Genomic DNA, 23,612 nt, shown 5'->3' on the forward strand with positions numbered 1-23,612 from the left:
TCGACGATTAGGATTATCCGAGAGGATTTGGCTTCGTGAACTCAAATACTGATAGCAGAGTATATCGTCGATATTAGTGCAAATGGGAAATTGATACTCGAGTATTGATGATTCGGTCAAGCAGCCTCGAGAGATTTGCCTGAGATTTCCGCATTACGGAAAATGTAACTACAATATAAGCGCGATAGAAGTGTAAACTATATTTCTTCAAGTAATAAATATCGCGAGATATTTTTGGTATCATTTTTAGATCGATCACTATTGACATTTCTTCAATAACATATTTATATAATGTGATAGCTTTATAAGATCACATATTTTTTCAAATTCGAGATTTTAATTCTTTAATTCTGTTTCCATTTTGATCAGCATATTTTTATGCATTTTTTTAGTTTTTCTAAGTTAAATAAGTTCAACTTAGATATATTTAAGAATAGATTTGCAACGATTATAATATGATTAATATATTAGTACGCAATATAAATAAATAATTTAACGTGTTCAACGTGACAATTTGCATGTGTTTTTGTATTACCGCAAAATTTAATCCGAATATAATGCACAATAATACAGTTGTTACGGATGACGATTCGGATGGGAACATATTCGTGATTATTAATTTATTACAATACAGAAATCAGTGAAAAAGGGAGAGCGAGAGCAAAGGGGAGAAAAAGAAATTAAATCTTTTTTACTTTTTTATATTTCAATATTTTAATATATTCTGAGATAAAAAAAATGCACACGAGAGTTTAAATGTATTTATCTGATCTTATTACTATGCAATAAATCTGCTAATAAAACAATACTTTAAAAAACTTTCATATTGTCTGTGAAATTTTTTCTATTTAAAAAAGAAGCGTCTTTTAGAGTCAAGTTTTCTATATAATTAATATTGTAGTATATGATTAAAATATATACAGGGTGTTTCCAGTATCTCGCAATAAAGTAAAACCATTAATTAAAAACGATCGGCCAATACGCGAGACTAGAAGCGCGCCGCGAGAAAGGTCGTCCTATTGTAACTAAATATTTTGTAATTTATATCTCGAAATTTTACGTGGTTTTTTGCAAAATGATATAGGATTTTTTAGTCCAGTTTAGCGAGATCTACTTATGGTTTTACTTTGTACCGAGATACTGGAAACATCCTGTATATGTACATATCTGTGTAAAATAAACACGCGTAAATATATAATCAATATCTATGCATTAAATTTGTAACACAGAAAAGTAATATAATATAATATGTAATAAAATATAATATTAAAAATATATATAATATTTATAATATGAATTATATTGTAATATAATATAATATTTTCATACAATATTATACAACACAATATTTTTAATATTATATTGTACAATTAATATTATATTGATAAAATACATATAAACAATTATTAATTCCTATATGACATTAGTGAATAATTAAGTATATACATTTATAAATATTATTACAATCATTTATGCTGTATTTTTAATTTCTAAACAGTTAATATCTTAAAGATTTCGTTATTCAATTGTTAAATAAAGATCGAAAATAATTTATCTGTTTTTCGATCTCCGACCAGCGTGTTCCCATCTTCTGTTCAATATCGGTAACTGAATGATTGAACTTTTGATCTCCTTTTTTACAAAGTCCTTTATCTAAAATGGATTATTTTAATAATTATTATCAATAAATGATTTTCTATTTAATAATTGCACTGTCATAAATACAGAGTATCATTATGAACAGAACTATAGAAAAATATTATATAAAATATAGAAATCTGATTTATTTAAAATTTACCTCATCCAACTGTTCCTTAGAATACGCATTGTTAATTATAACAATTAATGTTACAATCCCATTGACTTTTCTATAAAAAATAAAACAATATTATAACTAATTCGTACAATAAAATCTTCACATCTATGTGTAGTATATCTTTATTAAATGATATCGTTACCTGTGTCTCATTGTTTCGTAATTACTTAATAAACTTGTAAGCATGTACTTAGTATTCCTCTCAAGAACAGAAAGGAAAATATTAGCATTTAAGGCATAAGCTCGCTCTATCGATTTAATTTCACTATAAGATACATTACACCAAGATTTATATATAATTTCTGATATTTTTGTGTCTAAATAATGGATTATAATTTCAGAATTTTTACTATAAACCAAACATTTTAATATTTTATCATTTCCATTCATGTAATCAGTAAAAACTTTATTCCATGTATCACGATCTGCCGTTTTCAAACCATTGCAATATGTCCACCTCTTCCATCCAGGCAAAAGTCTACAGAAGACAGTCCAGAAAAGAAATAAAAATCTTCTAATCGAAATTGTGTTAATAGTTTCTTTAGTATTTTATAAATAATTTTTTGATATAAGTGATAACTAATTTCTCAAACATATGCAGAATATAAAATAATAATCCTAGAAAAAGAATAAAATATTATGAAAAGAAGTACTTGTTTTCTTTAGGATTTGCTAGATGCCATTTCAAATGACGCTTAGACTTCTCTTCGCAAGGATTTTCATTTATAATACACTCCCACTTTGCGAGTTCTTGTTTTAAGCATTTGGCATGATCGCTGATGTGACTTTCGTCATACAGATTCCAATAATTAGATCTAAAATTCTGCATAAAATCAAACCTTAGCACTCCCTAAAATTTAATAACTATATCATTATATTAATAAAATTTAATAACTATATCATTATATTTAGTTAATTCATTATTTACAAGAACAGATATAATGTACGCGCAAATAAACGTTTTTACTAAATAATTTTCTTTCATATTTCTTTAATATTTATGTGACTTCGTAGCATCAATATCAATAATAAGTAGATTAACCAATTTCTTATTTGTGTGTGAATAATTGTGTATATTTTATCATCTAAATAGGTATGGATTTTATATCATTTAATGAATCTTTAACACACATATCGATATATAAAGTATTTCATAAAATTGTGCTAACGTTCGTGAGTGGGTAGAACGCAATAAACTGAACAGAAAGATTCTTTACCATTCTACAATTTTCGTAATAATTATTAAAATATTAATTAAAAATGTGAATAAGCGTGCGTTTCGCGAGATTATATCGTAGGATATGCGCGATAAGTGTGCCAGCGGCGAATGTCGCATAGCAATGAAAAAACAAGAGTCGAGGCACGCGCGATCAAGCTTTACGAGACACTTTGTACATATATTTTAGTCTGTGCATATTGATGTATCGATTGATGTATCGATGTTGATATATAATTTTTATTTTCTTAATTATTATTTTCTTAATTTAAATCTGTGGTTTATCAAATATAGATTTTAAGTATTTTAAACTTTAAATATCAATTTCCTTTATAAAACAAGCATTTACAAGTGGATTATTATATGTATATTAAATTATTATGTGTTGTATAATGTAAAAAGATTATCTTAATATTATATAAATCAGTTTCTCTGCAAAATGTTTGTATATTTTTAACATCGAAAATATTCGAATACTACGAAAGAAAATTAATATAAGAAAGGTAATTGTGTTATATACTGTGTTCTATAATTTCCTAAAACTAATTAAATAATAATTACACAATTGATCAACAATTATCATGTAAATACTAACGTATTATTATTATAGAAAAATAACTTGATGAAATATTTAAAATGTATGTGATTGTAGTAAATATAAAGAAAATACATATAACAAATATGTAACATAAGCGCCTTTTGAATTTAAATTTCTGAATTTTGATACAAAAAAAATTAAATAATAATGTATAATTAATTTTTTGTTCAACTCACTACATATATCTATTTTTAAAAGAATTCATTATTATGATATGAAATCGTTGTATTATAAAATAGATAATTGATGTAATGGATAATTTCTTTATAAAAAAATGTTATTATATATATATATATATATATATATATATATATATATATATATAATAACATTTTATAAAAAAATCTTTATAAAAAAATGTTATTTTATATATATATATATATATATATATATATATATATATATATATAAATATAATAACATTTTTTTATAAAGAAATTATCCATTACATCAATTATCTATTTTATAATACAACGATTTCATATCATAATAATGAATTCTTTTAGAAATAGATATATGTAGTGAGTTGAACAAAAAAATTAATTATACTATATTATTTAATTTTTTTTGTATCAATCTACTATCTCTCTTTTTGTATCACTTTTTGTTTATAGCGCTCTAACGATTGTTTCTTTTTATACTTATGATTTTTTTTCTCTCTATGCGGCACTTCGTTGATTTTGTTATATTTCTTACTGAAGAAGACTAAGTAAAGTCGAAACGTTTTTGTTTTTTATTAAACGAATTTATTATTATATGTATTTAATTTATTTTATTTAGACCTTAGTTATTTGCTCGTATTATTGGCCCTGGAATTTTTAATTTTTATTATTGGTTTGCAACACACGAGCAGTATTAATATTATTATTGTTGTAATTTTCGTTTTATGTATCAATCTATATATATATATATATATATATATATATATATATATATATATATATGTATATATACCTTTATTTCAGAATAAAAATTTAAAAATGGAAAGATGTTCGACAAAAATTCAAATGCTTTGAGCATAGGATACCATGCTATATAATCTCTTTCCTGTGCCAAATAAGAGGCGAGTTCCCAAAATACGGAGAATTCAAGTTTCTTCTCTATCGCAAAATGAAACGCATCATTGATGATTTGCGCTCGATTGAGAACATGTATATTACTATATTTTTGAGAATTTAAGTATTGTGCAATTTTTCGCCAATTCGCAATATCATAATTGACGCGATAGTATCCTGTTATAAAATAAATTACTTTTGTTGATTATTAAATACTTTAAAATGATATATATTAATTATAAACATATTTCGTGATGTTAAAAATATTACGAAATTAAATATATTATTATAATTAGAGATATTTGCATCTTCCGTTCTTATTATGTAACATGAAGGCTGTATCAGCAATTCTACATATTACAGCAAGAAATGAAAATTTTAAATATATTGTTAAAATTTCAATATTCTTGCAATATCTTTTGTTATTTCTTATATTATATATATGAAATTTAATACATCTTATGATTATTTTTAATTAAAATTGATATCATATATGATATATATGATATGTTATATATATGTATATACGTGTATATATATATATATATATATATATATATATATATATATATATATATATATATATATACAGGGTGAGCCATTTTAATTAACGCACGCAATTATTTCGGAAACAAAGCATTTTAGAGAAAAATGTTTCAGACAAAAGTTTTATGGTTTCGAGGGGGCCATAAGATGGTATCATTGGTTTGACCTTGAAGAGTTATTTGAAGGTCATGAAGGTCTCCTTCAATTTCTTAAATGGAACCTACTATTTGTCATTGCATATTCTTGTAGCTTATCTCGAGAGCTTTCCAAAACACTATAATTAAGTACCTTTTCGTTTAGTACTTTTTGAGTTATGAGGCTTGAAATAATTTCTTAATTTTACATAAACCGTAAAATATCTTGTAAAATATTCATTTTTCGATTATCTTACCTTAATACTTTTACGTACAAAATAATGAGAGGAATCAACTGGTGCAAAGAAAACACATAGTTGTTTTGAAGAAAAAATATATAATTTGCAATTAACAATTCCATATTTTTTCTTAAAAACAACTATGTGTTTTCTTTACACCAATTGATTCCTCTCATTATTTTGTACATAAAAGTATTAAGATAAGATAATCGAAAAATGAATATTTTACAAGATATTTTACGGTTTATGTAAAATTAAGAAATTATTTCAAGCCTCATAACTCAAAAAGTACTTAACGAAAAGGTACTTAATTATAGTGTTTTGGAAAGCTCTCGAGATAAGCTACAAGAATATGCAATGACAAATAGTAGGTTCCATTTAAGAAATTGAAGGTGACCTTCATGTGACCTTCAAATAACTATTCAAGGTCAAACCAATGATACCATCTTATGGCCCCCTCTAAACCATAAAACTTTTGTCTGAAACATTTTTCTCTAAAATGCTTTGTTTCCGAAATAATTGCGTGCGTAAATTAAAATAGCTCACCCTGTATATTGATTAAACATATTTCGAGATATTTCAGTATTAAATATATTATTATTATTAGAGAAGTTTGCATCTTCTGTTTTTTATTATTTAACATGAAGGCTGTATCAGCAATTCTACATATTACAGCAAGAAATGGAAATTTCAAATATATTGTAAAAATTTCAATATTCTTGCAATATCTTTTGTTATATCTTATATGTATATGAGTTTTAATACATCTTATGATTATTTGTAATTAAAATTTATGTCATATATGATATATATGGTATATTACATACATATATACGTGTGTGTGTGTGTGTGTGTGTGTGTGTGTGTGTGGGTGTCCCATTTTAAAAGTTCCACCCTCATAACTTTTCAGGATCAACGTTTGAAGGAAAACGACTCGGATAAAAGTTGTAGGGAACAAAGGGTGCTATTTAATAGTGACCTTGGATTCGACATTAAAGGTCATTTCCAAGGTTATTTTAAGGTCAACTTCCGTTTTTTAAATGGGAAGCCCAATTTTTTATTACTTATTCTTGTAGCTTATTTCGAGAGCTTTCCAAAACACTATAATAAAGTATTTCTTCATTCAGTACTTTTCGAGTTATGAGGCTTGAAATCATTTCTTAATTTTACATAAACCATAAAATATCTAGTAAAATATTCATTTTTCGATTATCTTACCTTAATACTTTTATGTACAAAATAATGAGAGGAATCAATTGGTGTAAAGAAAACGCATAATTGTTTTTAAGAAAAAATATGTAATTTGCAATTAACAAACTTAATATACTTGTAAGCATGTACTTAGTATTCCTCTCAAGAACAGAAAGGAAAATATTAGCAGTTGAGGCATAAGCTCGCTCTATCGATGCAACTTCAATATAAGGTACATTATGCCAAGATTTCAATAAAATATCTGATATTTTTGTTTCCAAATAATTGATTATAATTCCAGAATTTTTACTATAAGCCAAACATTCTAATATTTTATCATTTGTTTTCAAGCATTTAACATGATCGCTGATGTGACTTTCGTCATACAGATTCCAATAATTAGATCTAAACTTCTGCATAAAATCAAACCTTAGCACTCCCTAAAATTTAATAACTATCATTATATTTAGTTTATTCATTATTTACAAGAACAGATATAATGTACGCGCAAATAAACGTTTTTACTAAATAATTTTCTTTCATATTTCTTTAATATTTATGTGACTTCGTAGCATCAATATCATAATAAGTAGATTTATCAATTTCCTATTTGTGTGAATAATTGTGTATATATTTTATCATCTAAATAGGTATGGATTTTATATCATTTAATGAATCTTTAACACACATATCGATATATAAAGTATTTCATAAAATTGTGCTAACGTTCGTGAGTGGGTAGAACGCAATAAATTGAACAGAAAGATTCTTTACCATTCTACAATTTTCGTAATAATTATTAAAATATTAATTAAAAATGTGAATAAGCGTGCCTTTCGCGAGACTATATCGTAGGATATGCGCGATAAGTGTGCCAGCGGCGAATGTCGCATAGCAATGAAAAAACTAGAGTCGAGGCACGCGCGATCAAGCTTTACGAGACACTTTGTACATATATTTTAGTCTGTGCATATTGATATATCGATTGATGTATCGATGTTGATATATAATTTTTATTTTCTTAATTATTATTTTCTTAATTTAAATCTGTGGCGTATCAAATATAGATTTTAAGTATTTTAAACTTTAAATATCAATTTCCTTTATAAAACAAGCATTTACAAGTGGATTAATATATGTATATTAAATTATTATGTGTTGTATAATGTAAAAAGATTATCTTAATATTATATAAATCAGTTTCTCTGCAAAATGTTTGTATATTTTTAACATCGTAAATATTCGAATACTACGAAAGAAAATTAATATAAGAAAGGTAATTGTGTTATATACTGTGTTCTATAATTTCCTAAAACTAATTAAATAATAATTACACAATTGATCAACAATTATCATGTAAATACTAACGTATTATAGAGAAATAACTTGATGAAATATTTAAAATTTATGTGATTGTAGTAAATGTAAAGAAAAAATATATAACAAATATGTAACATAAGCGCCTTTTGAATTTAAATTTCTGAATTTTGATACAAAAAAAATTAAATAATAATGTATAATTAATTTTTTTGTTTAACTCACTACATATATATATTTTTAAAAGAATTCATTATTATGATATGAAATCGTTGTATTATAAAATAGATAATTGATGTAATGGATAATTTCTTTATAAAAAAATGTTATTATATATATATATATACCTTAAATTCAGGATAAAAATTTAAGAATGGAAAGATGTTCGACAAAAATTCAAATGCTTTGAGCATAGGATACCATGCTATATAATCTCTTTCCTGTACCAAATAAGAAGTGATTTCCCAAAATACGGAGAATTGAAGTTTCTTCTCTATCGCAAAATGAAACGCATCATTGATGATTTGCGCTCGATTGAGAACATGTATATTACTATATTTTTGAGAATTTAAGTATTGTGCAATTTTTTGCCAATTCGCAATATCATAACTGACGCGATAGTATCCTGTTATAAAATAAATTACTTTTGTTGATTATTAAATACTTTAAAATGATATATATTAATTATAAACATATTTCGTGATGTTAAAAATATTACGAAATTAAATATATTATTATAATTAGAGATGTTTGCATCTTCCGTTCTTATTATGTAACATGAAGGCTGTATCAGCAATTCTACATATTACAGCAAGAAATGAAAATTTCAAATATATTGTTAAAATTTCAATATTTTTGCAATATTTTTTGTTATATCTTATATTATATATATGAGTTTTAATACATCTTATGATTATTTTTAATTAAAATAGATATCATATATGATATATATGATATATATATATATATATATATATATATATATATATGTAAATATAAGTATATGAATTCCTGTTACAAACTTCTAGGGTATGTAAAGGGTTCAAAGACTAACTTTTAATAACGGACTTATGTCTGGAAACACACCGTTTGCGAGATACAGACTGGAACTGTTGGTATTAGGAATATTAGTATTAGTAATAATTCTCATAATATCTTTATTTATTTACATTACACTTACAAAAATGGTTAGCAATGTCAAAACAGATGGCTACAATAATTGCTCATAATGACAACGAGAAATACAAATGACGTCTAACATTTTGGAAAGAGTGTACCATGCTTCGCAGGTGCAATGCTTGCATCGAAATTGGTGGTCGTCATTATGAGCAATTATTGTAGTCATCTGTTTTGACATTGCTAAACATTTTTGTAGTGTAATGTAATCAAATAAAGTTATTATGAGAATTATTCTTAATACTGAACATACCAACAGTTCCAGTCTGCAACTCGCAATACATACATACGTATACATACGTATACATACAAATACATACGTATGTATGTATGTATGTATGTATGTATAATAATTGAACAATTCTGACAATTTGGATATGCAATTTAGTGCAAACATAAAATTGGCTTCGTCTACAAAATAATAATTATACAAATATATGTATTTTCATATTGAAATATATATACTTGAAATTATATACAATATAATTGTAAATTTATTATATAATAAATAGGCAATATAGATGTAGATTTATTATTCAGTATTTACCAGCTTGTTGTAAATTGAAAATAATCCATTGATTATTGTCAGAAAAGAAAAATTCAATTTTTGAATGCCATGGTGTTAACAAACTATTCGTCCAAGTTATGATAAAATTGGGATTCGACTCCGTAGCATAAGTAACAGGTATATATAATTGTTTCTCATCTAATTTGTTGTAAAATTGTACCGATACAGTTACATGATAAGTAGAGTAATTTCGCGTCACCTCCAACACGGAAGGATACCTCTGCATAATCCACGAATTTATCGTATTTTTTATATTAAAATCATACTTAAAATTCAATTCATCATCTTACATCTCATAGCGTTCCATAAATGATCGGCAGTTGTTGCTTCAGGCATACTAAGTCTATAAGATTTAACATCATAATAATTTTAACACTATACTAAAAATGATAAATAAATAATAAGAAAAAAGATCATAATTTACACAGAATTTATTTTCGTATTTTAATCTATGATGTAACTTCTACAGAGATAGAAATTTATGAACTTTAATATAATTGTATATATATATATATATATATATATATATATATATATATATATATATATATATATAATCTTATTAATATACAGGGTGTTTCATTTTAATCCGACCAGTCGAATATCTCGAAAACCAAGCCCGGGAGAGAAAAATATTTCAGACAAAAGTTGTTTGGTTTCGAGGGGGCCATAAGATGGTGACAATGATTTGACCTTGAACAGTCATTTGAAGGTCACATAAAGGTCACCTTAAATTTCTTAAATGGAATACCCTATATATTTTTGCACATTCTTGTAGCTGACATCGAGAGCTTTCCAAAACACTATAATTAAGTACCTTTTCGTTAAGTACTTTTTGAGTTATGAGGCTTGAAATAATTTCTTAATTCTACATAAACCGTAAAATATCTAGTAAAATATTCATTTTTCGATTATCTTACCTTAATACTTTTACGTACAAAATAATGAGAGGAATCAATTGGTGTAAAGAAAACACATAGTTGTTTTGAAGAAAAAATATGTAATTTACAATTAACAATTCCATATTTTTTCTTAAAAACAACTATGTGTTTTTAAGAAATGAAAAAATACTTTATTATAGTGTTTCGAAAAGCTCTCGAGGTAAGCTACAAGAGTGTGCAAAAATATATAGGGTGTTCCATTTAAAAAAATTGAAGTGACCTTCACGTGACCTTCAAATGACTCAAGGTCAAACCAATGATACCATCTTATGGCCCCCTCGAAACCAAACAACTTTTGTCTGAAATATTTTTCTCTCCCGGGCTTGGTTTTCGAGATATTCGACTGGTCGGATTAAAATGAAACACCCTGTATATTAATATATATTTATTAGTATTTATGTCAGAATTTGTCGTGACTGAATAAATAATAATTTTAATTTTTATATTACAAAGATTTTAGAGTGTTTATATTCTATGTTTATAAAACTACAATCTCCAAATTATTCAATTTAAATTATTTGTTATTTAGAAAAGATAAATATCTATTATCAAGCGTCGTGACGCCAAGTACATAAAAAACAGGATCCGAGCATTGAGAGTCACTGCGGCGCTACCAAGTAGCTTATCCGGAATTTCACATCATATAAACTTTCGATTAAGATATTTCAGAAACTAAGCCCTTAAGAAAAAATCTAACGGTACTTTTATCATATAATGTGAATACGAGCTTTCGATTGTGACCAGTTTGAATAAAATCGGTGCAGTCAATCCCGAGAAATGATAAGCGCATGTCAGAGTTATGACATTTTTCATTTTCCATCACAAGGTTCAGACTCATGAACGTATCTTCGCACGCACACATTCAAAGCAATTTTGTCCTTCAAGCTGCGTTAATACCACGCGTATATGATTATTCGCTTTAGTGTGCAAAAATGCTTTAAGAAACAAAATCATTTATGTACATGTGTTTGCATACGTGTGATATGTGTATATGTGTGTGTATACGTGTGAGAGATTAATTTATCGCATAACAATTTTCAAAAACCTCTTGGGGGTAAAATCTAATCTATCTCGAAAACGGTATCACAAAAATATAAAAACTGTGCCGTTAGATAAGACTTCTAAGGAGACTAATTTATCGTATTATAACAATATTCAAAAGCCACCCCTTGGGAGTGAACTTTAATATCTAGAAAACCTTGTAAAATTACGCGACTTACACTTAGCAAAGATTTTTAAAAATGCGTATATATTTTTTGCAGAAATAATATAAATTTTTACAAAAAAAGGTGGTGATATCCCTTTAGAAACAACCTTATAACGGTAAAATAAAATACATCAAGTATATAAAAAAATATCCTTAAAAAATCTAACATATATTTTCTGTAGAAATAATATTTTTTACAAAAAGCAGTGAGATCCCCTGAAAAAAACCTTATAAAGGTAAAAAAATACGCCAAGTACATAAAAAAAATCAAAAATTTTAAAAGAGTGATAAAAATAAAATATTTAAAAGCCGATATGAGATCAATACTATTAGTCAAGTACAATAAATTATGTGATATTAATTCGTAATCGATACTAAATGAGTTAAAATTACTTTAATTCCTAAAAATTCCATTTTTTATATGATGTATATAATTTAAAAAAGTTTTACACAAATTCTAAATCGCATAAATGACCTTCAGGTCGAAGTAAGATATGAAAACTTGGCGTGCCTCGTATTTAAATCATATAGTTTAAAACAGGAAAAGCTAGATTTTTGATGGGCCCAATGTAAAATTTAAAATATATATATATATATATATATATATATATATGTTTTTTTTTCTTAATACAGCGTTACATTTTTATTAAAAAATATAAAAAATATATAGCAGATATTATCGTTGGCGCCAGACGTGTTCCCATGTGTTACACTTTGCGGTAATCATTGTGCCATGTACAAGGTTCATCTAAAACAAAAAAATCAATTGATTCTTAAAATAGATTATAATCTAATCTTTGTCGTAGCCTACTTAAAAAATTTCCAAAATTTAAAAAATGGCGTCCACCTAAATCTGAAGGTGCGAATTTTCGCTTAAAAAATGGATCGCTTATTGGCAATGAAAAAAAAATAATAAAAGACACAAAAAACGGCTACGACAAACGTCGCATAATTTTATGCTAGATAAGTAGCAAAAAATTAGAATGCGATCCATCCAGTGGTTCTCGAGATATTTGATTATCGTTTTTGAAAACACAGTTTCGAGAAAAACGCATTTAAAGTTGTAAATATACTTTTAAACAATATATCAGTGATTTTTTTGAGTTACATGGAATCATTTACTTTAGAGCCATATAGTGAGTCCTCTGCAGACATGTGGCAGCCTGTATCAATTCAAGTTTGGCTTGTCTACGACGTAATCTTGCCTCCTTCGTTATGTCTTGAACGTTCCACTCTTATTATTCGCGAATTATCTGCTGAAGCATATTGATGCGCATTGCTTGCATGAATTAATTTACAATAGTGGTTTTAAATTTTAAATCCGAATCCGCGTGTACTTTTTGCTTTGAATGTTATATCATCATCACAATGTTTACTTTTTACACACTCAGATATTGCCGTGAAATAAAGTTTAATATCCTGTATCCAATATTTATCTCTTCTAGCACTAACACATTACTAGCGTTTTTTTAACATTTAGCAAAAAGAAAACGAGTGCAGATACTATGGCGCTTGCCAGGTAAACATTCACCCGCCAATCGTGAAGTCGAGCTCGTACCTGTTTAAAACGCTATCTTTTTTATTTTCTTTAATTTCGACTTGAAACTTTAAGGAAATATTCTTAAGATATTATCAAGCGACGCGGTAGCGTCGTGACGCCAAGTACATAAAAAACAGGATCCGAGCATTGAGAGTCACTGCGGCGCTACCAAATAGCTTATCCGGAATTTCACATCATATAAACTTTCGATTAAGATATTTCAGAAACTAAGACCTTAAGAAAAAATCTAACGGCACTTTTATGATATAATGTGGATACAAGCTTTCGATTGCGATCAGTTTGAATAAAATCGGTGCAATCAATCCCGAGAAATGATGATCGCATGTCAAAATTGTGACATTTTACGTTCTCCCGGATTTTCTTCAGTCTCACGTACGTATGCTCGCACGCACACAAGCAAAGCGAGTTTGTCCCTCAAGCGGCGTTCATACCGCTGCGTATACGATTATGCATTGATATGTACAATGCTTTAAGAGACAAAATCATATGTGTGCATGTGCATACATACGTGTGATATGTATATATATGTGTGTACGGACGTATGAAAGATAAATTTTTAAAGTATAGTGCGGAATAGTGTAACAAGGAAGAGAAGTGACACGTTAAGCAATCAGGTTATTAAACACAGATTAATAATAAATAAATAAAAATGATAAAAATAAAAATAATAATAATAAATAAATAAGTAAATAAATAAAACTATAGTGCGGAACAAGGTAGAAAAGGCTATTATCAAGCGGCGCGGTAGCGTCGCGACGCCAAGTACATTTATTATATAATAAAAACACAGACTTGTGTGTGTGAGACACTTAACAACAATTAAGCGGATTGTGAAAAATTCATCAAAAGATAAAAATATTGTAAAATTTTTTTCATTATTTAGACATAATATATTTTGACATATTATATATTAATCTTAATAAAGAGAATAGACAGTTATCATTTTGTGGAATATAATTATGTAATTTATAATTATATATATATGTGTGTGTGTGTGTGTGTGTGTGTGTAGAAATTTACATATTTGACCGCGCGACCATAATTATAGTTACATAGACATTTATTACATTTGCCTGCGTAGACAAATATAGTTACGCAGATATATTCCCTACATGTATAATGATAATTATATATATACGTGTATGTGTGTATATATATACACACACATACACACACACATATATAGTGTGTGTGTAGAAATTTACATGTTTGACTGCACAACCATAATTATAGTTACATAGATATTTATTACATTTGCCTGCATAGACACAAATATAGTTACGCAGAAATATTCCCTACATGTATAATTATATATATATTGACATTATATATATATATGTATATAATAACATTTTTTTATAAATAAATTATCCATTACATCAATTATCTATTTTATAATACAACGATTTCATATCATAATAATGAATTCTTTTAAAAATAGATATATGTAGTGAGTTGAACAAAAAAATTAATTATACTTTATTATTTAATTTTTTTTGTTTCAATCTATATATATATATATATTTTTTTTTTGTATCAATCTATATATATATATATATATATACCTTAAGTTCAGGATAAAAATTTAAAAATAGAAAGATGTTCGAAAAAAATTCAAATGCTTTGAGCATAGGATACCATGCTATATAATCTCTTTCCTGTGCCAAATAAGAAGCGAGTTCCCAAAATACGGAGAATTCAAGTTTCTTCTCTATCGCAAAATGAAACGCATCATTGATGATTTGCGCTCGATTGAGAACATGTATGTTACTATATTTTTGAGAATTTAAGTATTGTGCAATTTTTCGCCAATTCGCAATATCATAATTGACGCGATAGTATCCTGTTATAAAATAAGTTACTTTTGTTGATTATTAAATACTTTAAAATGATATATATTAATTATATACATATTTCGTGATGTTAAAAATATTACGAAATTAAATATATTATTATAATTAGAGATGTTTGCATCTTCCGTTCTTATTATGTAACATGAAGGCTGTATCAGCAATTCTACATATTACAGCAAGAAATGAAAATTTCAAATATATTGTTAAAATTTCAATATTGTTGCAATATCTTTTGTTATATCTTATATTATATATATGAATTTTAATACATCTTATGATTATTTTTAATTAAAATAGATATCATATATGATATATATAATATATTATATATATATATATATATATATATATATATATATATATATATATGTAAATATATGTATATGAATACCTGTTACAAACTTCTAGGGTATGTAAAGGGTTCAAAGACTAACTTTTAATAACGGACTTATGTCTGGAAACACACCGTTTGCGAGATACAGACTGGAACTGTTGGTATTAGGGAGATTAGTATTAGGAATAATTCTCATAATATCTTTATTTATTTACATTACACGTCAAAAATGTTTAGCAATGTCAAAACAAATGGCTACAATAATTGCTCATAATGACAACGAGAAATCCAAATGACGTCCAACATTTTGGAAAGAGTGTACCATGCTTCGCAGGTGCAATGCTTGCATCGAAGTTGGTGGTCGTCATTATGAGCTATTATTGTAGTCATCTGTTTTGACGTTGCTAAACATTTTTGTAGTGTAATGTAACAAAATAAAGTTATTATGAGAATTATTCTTATTACTGAACATACCAACAGTTCCTGTCTGCAGCTCGCAAACGGTGTGTTTTCGGAAATGAGTTCCTTATTAAAAGTTGATTTAGTTTAAACCCTCTGCATACCCTACAAGTTTGTAACAGATATTCATTAACACCCTGTGTTTATATACAGGGTGTTTGGAAATTCAATCGACAAATTTTCAGAGATTGTCGGGGACACCATAAGAATCATTTTTTGCAAATGAACCTGGGGTCGGAAACGTGTCATTACATCGCTACGGCATACGGAGTGTTCGAAAGAGTCGAGACCTCGAAATATCACAAAAAATAGAAGTTTTACAAAAAATTGTTTGTTTTTTTTTGTTTTTTTTCTTGCCTTCATCGGCTGGATCAGCCACCGATCTTGCCTTCATCGGCTGGATCCATCACCGTTCTTGCCATGGTTGGCTAGATCATATTCCAATCTGGGAATCGAATTTGTGTTTGGATGTCTTGCCTTCGTTGGCGAGACATCTTACCATGAAAAGCTCGATAACTTCGAAACGGCTTACTTAAAGTTGGTAAAATTAGTGCTTTGAAAAGGTCTCGAGAAAGGCTACAAGAATATGCAATAAAAAGTGGAGGATTCCATTTCAAAAATTCAAAGTGGCCTTGTCGTGACCTTGGCGACGCCATCCAAGGTCAAACACATGGCACCAGTAAATAGACCTTTTTACACCCTCCACCTTTTGTTTGAAACAATATTTTGTAAAACTTCTATTTTTTGTGATATTTCGAGGTCCCGACTCTTTCGAACACTCCGTATGTCGTAGCGATGTAATGACAAGTTTGCGACCCCAGGTTCATTTGCAAAAAATGATTCTTATGGTGCCCCCGACAATCTCTGAAAATTTGGCGATTGAATTTCCGAACACCCTGTATATATAAATAAACAATAAAGATATAAATTTTTTATTCAATATTTACCAGCTTGTTGTAAGTTGAAAATAATCCATTCATCTTTCTCAAAATAGAGTACGATTTTTGAACGCCATAATAAAAAAAATATTTATATATTATTTTTATATCATATACAGAAATAATAAAAACATATATACATATATGTAATGAATATTTTTTAGTATATATTTTTAATAAAAATATTTTATTTATATTTCATGTATATATTTTTATTTAATATATATTAATATATATTTATTAATAATTATGATAGCATTCGTCGTGACTGAATAAATAATAAATTAATTTTTATATTACAAAGATTTTAGAGTGTTTATATTCTATGTTTGTAAAACTACATTCTCCAAAACATTCAATTTAAATTATTTGTTATTTAGAAAATAGGAATATCTACTATATATTTATTAAGAAAAAAGTTGAAATTCAATCTTAACAAAAATTCATAAATATAAAATAGCAGTATAAATTTAAGCTTTTAAATATGTATGTCTTTTAAATATTAAAAAACTGGAAATGTATTATTAAATCTATTTTATACTTTGATTTTCTTTCCTTTTCCTCTATGATGTATATTATTACATTACAATACATTATACTTACTGATTACCCAAATATTTCATGAATCCCTTTGAAAATATATGAAGTGGTAATGTTCGTATTAACATGCGCCATATAATGGATCCTATAATGTTTGAAAGAGAAAGAATTTAGTATATTTAAAATGTCTTTACTGCAATGCGCAATAAAGGTTTGTGAATATATATGTAATTATTAAAATTAAATATATCACACCCAAAGTTTGTGTAATTAAATCTAAGTTAGCAGCTATAAAAGATTGATAAATACAATTCAACGAAAAAATTTCTAATAACAGATAAATAGTGAATGATTAAAAATTTGTTAATAATAATAAATTAGACAATTATAAGGAATCAGTTAATTTTATATTTTAATATGATTTTTTGAAATCTTAGATAAATATGTATAGTTATAATTTAAAAAAAATTACATATTATAAAATTATACAAAAATTATATAAAAATTTAATTTTAAAGTTAGATATTATTACGTTATTGCAAATATTATGAAAAAATATATTAAATTTTACAAATGAAGGGCCTTGCACGGTACTTTCTACGGAAATTGAATTTCGATGAAATTTGAATTTTGATTGAATTTGCTGAATTTTGAAAATAAATAGTTTACGTGAAAACACAAAAAAAATTTAAAAAATGTCAAAATAAATGTGATAAGGTTGATGATGTGGTTTCGTCACTACAAGTATTCAAATATCGAAATAAGATGTTATTTCAATACTATTAAGGAAAAGTAAATAATATACTAAATAAAATAAATAATATATTATAATGTCATACACAGTTGATCATTTATATTAATACATTTTACTAATTTATTTACATAGAAAAAATTTGTGTGTAGCAGCATCGCCGCTGTCGTCGCCATAACATGCCATTTGATATTTGATAAAATATAATTAGTTGAAAGTATAGTTATTATATAAGTTTACCCTAAGTCTCCCCCTTCGAATGGAAGAGGGATACAACTTCCCTAATTGCTTTAAAAGACTAGCCTCTCAAAATAATTAAACACCTGTTTCATGATTTTTCGTAATTTTTGAACCGTTTCTGAAATATAGTATATGGGAAGTTTATGAACACCCTATATATACATTTATATACATATTTTCCACGTAAATATAATATCTATGTATTAATAAAAGTAATCAACTGTGTGTGATTCTACTTAATAATACATTATTTATTTCGACATTTGAACGCTTGTAGCGACGAAATGGCTCTATCAAACAATATCGCGGTTAATGTGACTTTTGATTTGCCACAAACTATTTATTTCCAGAGTTTCTGCAAATTTCACCAAACTTCAAAATTCAATTTCCATAAGAATCGTACAGGGTCTTTTGTTTATAAATGACTTTTCTCATTTTCTATGAAATTAACATTAGAAATTTATAATTACTTAATTGTTTAATTATGCAGTGTTATACGCATACCTTTGATATGAGAAAGAGAAGACTGTATATAATTTTCAGGATAGCTTATATTATATTCTAAAGTAGAATTTATAACAACATAAGTATTTAGTGTAAAGATGCTTCTTTTTCACCCTACAGCGTAAATAAACATTAAATTTCTTTGATGTCGGCTCTCGAATATAAAATATGTGATATTAATATTCGGGTAATAAGAGCCTATCGCGGATGTAATTGCGTAATGATCAAAACTTAACTTGGAATAATCTCTTGGTTTGAGATTTAATTCCAACAAATTCCCCTCTAACCCCCCTAGATGGAAGTAGGCGAGAAAAATATCGGTCCGAAAGTCGCTGAATCGGGAATCGAACCCGAGTCTTTCGCTTGCCGGGCGACTGCTCTTACCACTGAGCTATTCAGACCCTTTCGATCCGATACTTCTCTCATTGCCTAAAAACACTAAGTGGTAAGAGCAGTCGCCCGGCAAGCGAAAGACTCGGGTTCGATTCCCGATTCAGCGACTTTCGGACCGATATTTTTCTCGCCTACTTCCATCTAGGGGGGTTAGAGGGGAATTTGTTGGAATTAAATCTCAAACCAAGAGATTATTCCAAGTTAAGTTTTGATCATTACGCAATTACATCCGCGATAGGCTCTTATTACCCGAATATTAATATCACATATAAGTATTTAGATAGAGTAATTCATGTTGAACTTGAACTACAAACAAATCCATCATTCGGGAATTTGGCAGAGCCTAAAATCAATTCGATATAATCATAACTTATCATAAATAATCAAAAAGAAAAAGTTTTTGGTACATATCAAAATTAGCTTATTATATGCTATTGTTAAGAATAAAGTTTGTATGTGTGTTTGTGTGTGCAAATTTTTCTGCGATAATTTTCATACAAAAACATATTCATATTTAGTTCTTATTAAATTTCTTTCACCGGATTTCTAGAAACTTTAGATACTTGGAATCTTATAATTTCTTACATTTAAGAAATAAAACAGAATATTTGCACAAATATTTTACAATTATTTATATTGCTAAACTATTAATCATTTGACTGCGTATTCAAATAGCGTTAGTAATAAAATAACCTTATCGATAATGTATGCTTGATAAAATATATTAAATCCTTCGTTTAAACATGTTTGAGGCCATAAGTAAGTTGGTCTGAACAGATTTCTAATATATTTTTGTACTATCCCACGTGCAATTAAGCGCGCAATTATCGTTTTGTATGCGACAGGATCTAATTCTTCATTATAAGTGATATCTGCTTCTCTAAAAATAATTATAAATACTAATGTGTATGAAAAATTTTGGATATTAATATAATTTCTTATGTAAATGGATTACAATATAATATGTAATTAATTTTAAAATATACCTATATTTTTAACTATATATATTACCGATAAAAAATGAAACACAAAGTCTGTTCCATATCATTTTGTAAATCCGGGATTACGACATGATCCACTTTGCTCTCAAATGAAACAGAGGTCCGCGCAAGTCCTGTCCTCAAAATATTCCAATTACGAATGTATACACAAGCGGAAGAAATAACAGTTTTCGCAAATTCTACATGCGGTTCCGATTGTGGTCTGAACCATATAGATGAACGAATTGTTTCAGCCGAGAGGATGATCTGATGAAAACCCGATACTAGAAATGCTACACTATCTATGGAGATCAAAGGCGTCTTGTGAAAATATGTCCACATCATAATGTCGGATATAAATATAGTAGTTTCTGTCGGCATATTTGACAAAGCTTTGTATTTTGAATGATGCAGTATGAGAATAACAAAAGTACTTCCTAATTCTGGCTTATCCCAATATGGAAATATTTGCTGTTTTTTCGCTTGGATACCTGTTGCGATTAACAACCTGGCGTATTTTAATGATAAACATTAAATAATGAATAATTTTAGATAATTGTAAGCGTAGAATGCACAAATGTACAATTTGTTTTTGATATTTCATATATTCTTCTACTTACTCTATTTCTTCATCTTTGTTTATGTACGGAATGAAAGATTCCCTTACGATATTAATTGAGATTTCATACTCTATATACAGATAGTACATTCCACGCAACAAGATATCACCGAAATCGAGCACGACAATATTGTTTTTAATAAAATTTCTTGAGTTTGTTTCATAAACCGTACCATTAATTTTCGTTAATGTCGATACTATTATCCTCGCTGAATCCGGTGCATAAAAACTTATGTATTGTTTTGCATAAGAAAAATTTAAAGTGATTATGCATTCGCTATGGAGATAATTATTGTGTAACATTAATTGTATGTTATAATGTATCGGAAGTATGTAATCTGATATATTGCTTGATTTGCTATTTAATACACTGCGCACGATTTTCGATTCTTCATCGATTCCTTTGATTTTTGATTCTTCATCATCCACATGACTCGCTATTGCCATCATGGCAAGATATATTATACTAATAGTTAATAATAGTTTTAAGAATGTCATGTTGAATTTCACTCGGATATCTATAAAAAAACGTTTCTTCATTAAGAAAAAAAGTATTTGCAAAGAGTATGCAATAAAATCGATTTTTGTGTGAAAGAACGTTCAAGAGAATTTACAAAACACTTCATAAGAAGATACGATTAATTTAAAAAGAAATTAAAATAATGAAGTTTAATAAATAAAGGAATGATTAGAAAAGATAAATATACAAATTATTAAAACGACATATGAAATATTTTTTTCGGATTTGAACATTAGGAGACATGAAGCATGTATTTAGATAATTCCAGTAGGACAAGCACAATAAACATAACTCTTATTTATCTCAATTTAGCTATCTTTAAGATTTGTCCTAGTACAATTACATATTTCAATGTATATATATATATATATATATATATATATATAACATAACCATTAAAATGTATGAGAAATGAAGGTATATTCTGAACAACGCGATTTTATACATGATATGGACTATATGTTTACTAACATGTTATTTTCAAGATCAATCTGTTCCTTAAGTAAGAAATGTATTAAAGACGTACAAACACTGAACGGAAATCAAATATCATCAAATATTTGAAATTTTGATAATGTAGCGGATTGTATCAAACATTCGAACAAAATTCTAAAAACAATTATGTTAATATTTTTATAACACATCTTTTTGAATAAAATGTTAATTTTTTATTATTTGTTGTTTATTCGTTCGTTACACATTCAAATTAACATATCCTACTGGCCCTAGATATTCATTATAAAAAATAATTTTAAAACAAAACACAGGTAATACTATACGTTTTTAAGGTAGATAATTTTATGGATTAGATAATGAGATATTATTTTATATAGCTTAGATAATTTTCTAGCAATAATATAAAATTAATTACACAATAATTTTATAATGGCAAAATGAAATTTAGCTTATAAATTTTACACTTTCTATATGTCAAAATGGTCGAAACATGCTATTACAGTACAATCGTAAATGTCTTCATTTCTATTAACTGTAATGTATGCAAAAGATAAAAATAATATTTACAATATAAAATGAGTTAGTCGATTTGAAAATTAAAGAAAATGTCTTTTCTAAAATAAAAGCGTTACCTGTTACTCCACACAATTTTGTATGTACATTTAAAGAAAGAAAGACAAATATTTTATTATATATTTAATTCCTTATCCTACTAGTTGAATTAGCCATGTTTAATATCAGATTTAACACCAAAAGCATTTAATCGCGAACTTATCGCTTCAAGAGACTATCATAAACTGATGGCTCTGTTGGCATTCCTGACAGTATATAGAAGGTACGTAGTGTTATATAAATAACGTCTTGATTATACGTAGCACAGGATATCTTACATATCGACAGAAGTCAATAAGTATAAACTTGTTTATGATTTTTATTCCATTATCGTATATGAAGCTTTTATTTATAAAGACAATTTTTCTAAGAAACTATTCGCGAGAGAAAATTAATTGAAGAATTATAATCGCCCTTATACTTGCATGTATTGGCCGATCTTTTTTAATTAATGTCTCGAAATATTACGTGGTGGTTTTCAAAATGATATGAGATTTTTTAGTTCAGTTTAGCGATATTTACTTATGGTTTTACTTTGTTGCGAGATACTGGAAACACCCTGTATAGGTATGTATCTGTGTAAAATAAACACATGTAAATATATAATCAACATCTATGTATTAAATTTACAGAATAATACAGAAAAATAACACAATATAATATTTAATACAATATAATATTAGAAATATACATAATATTCATAATATGAATTATATTGTAATGTAATATAATAATTTTATACAATATTATACAATATAATATTTTTATACAATATTATGCAATACAACATTTTTAATATTATATTGTACAATTAATATTATATTGAAAAAATACAATTAAACAATTAT

At 26.8% G+C, this 23,612-nt stretch overlaps 1 pseudogene; it reads right to left on the reverse strand.

The window, feature by feature from the left end:
- Positions 1-1,522: 1,522 nt before the first annotated feature.
- LOC145974575 (aminopeptidase N-like) lies at positions 1,523-21,674 on the reverse strand (annotated as a pseudogene).
- Between the last annotated feature and the right edge of the window lie 1,938 nt (positions 21,675-23,612).

The sequence above is a fragment of the Camponotus vicinus genome, unplaced genomic scaffold (genome assembly GCF_025532165.1).
Source record: "Camponotus vicinus isolate PSW18456_S1 unplaced genomic scaffold, iyCamVici1.0 SCAF_7, whole genome shotgun sequence".
Lineage (NCBI taxonomy): Eukaryota > Metazoa > Arthropoda > Insecta > Hymenoptera > Formicidae > Camponotus > Camponotus vicinus.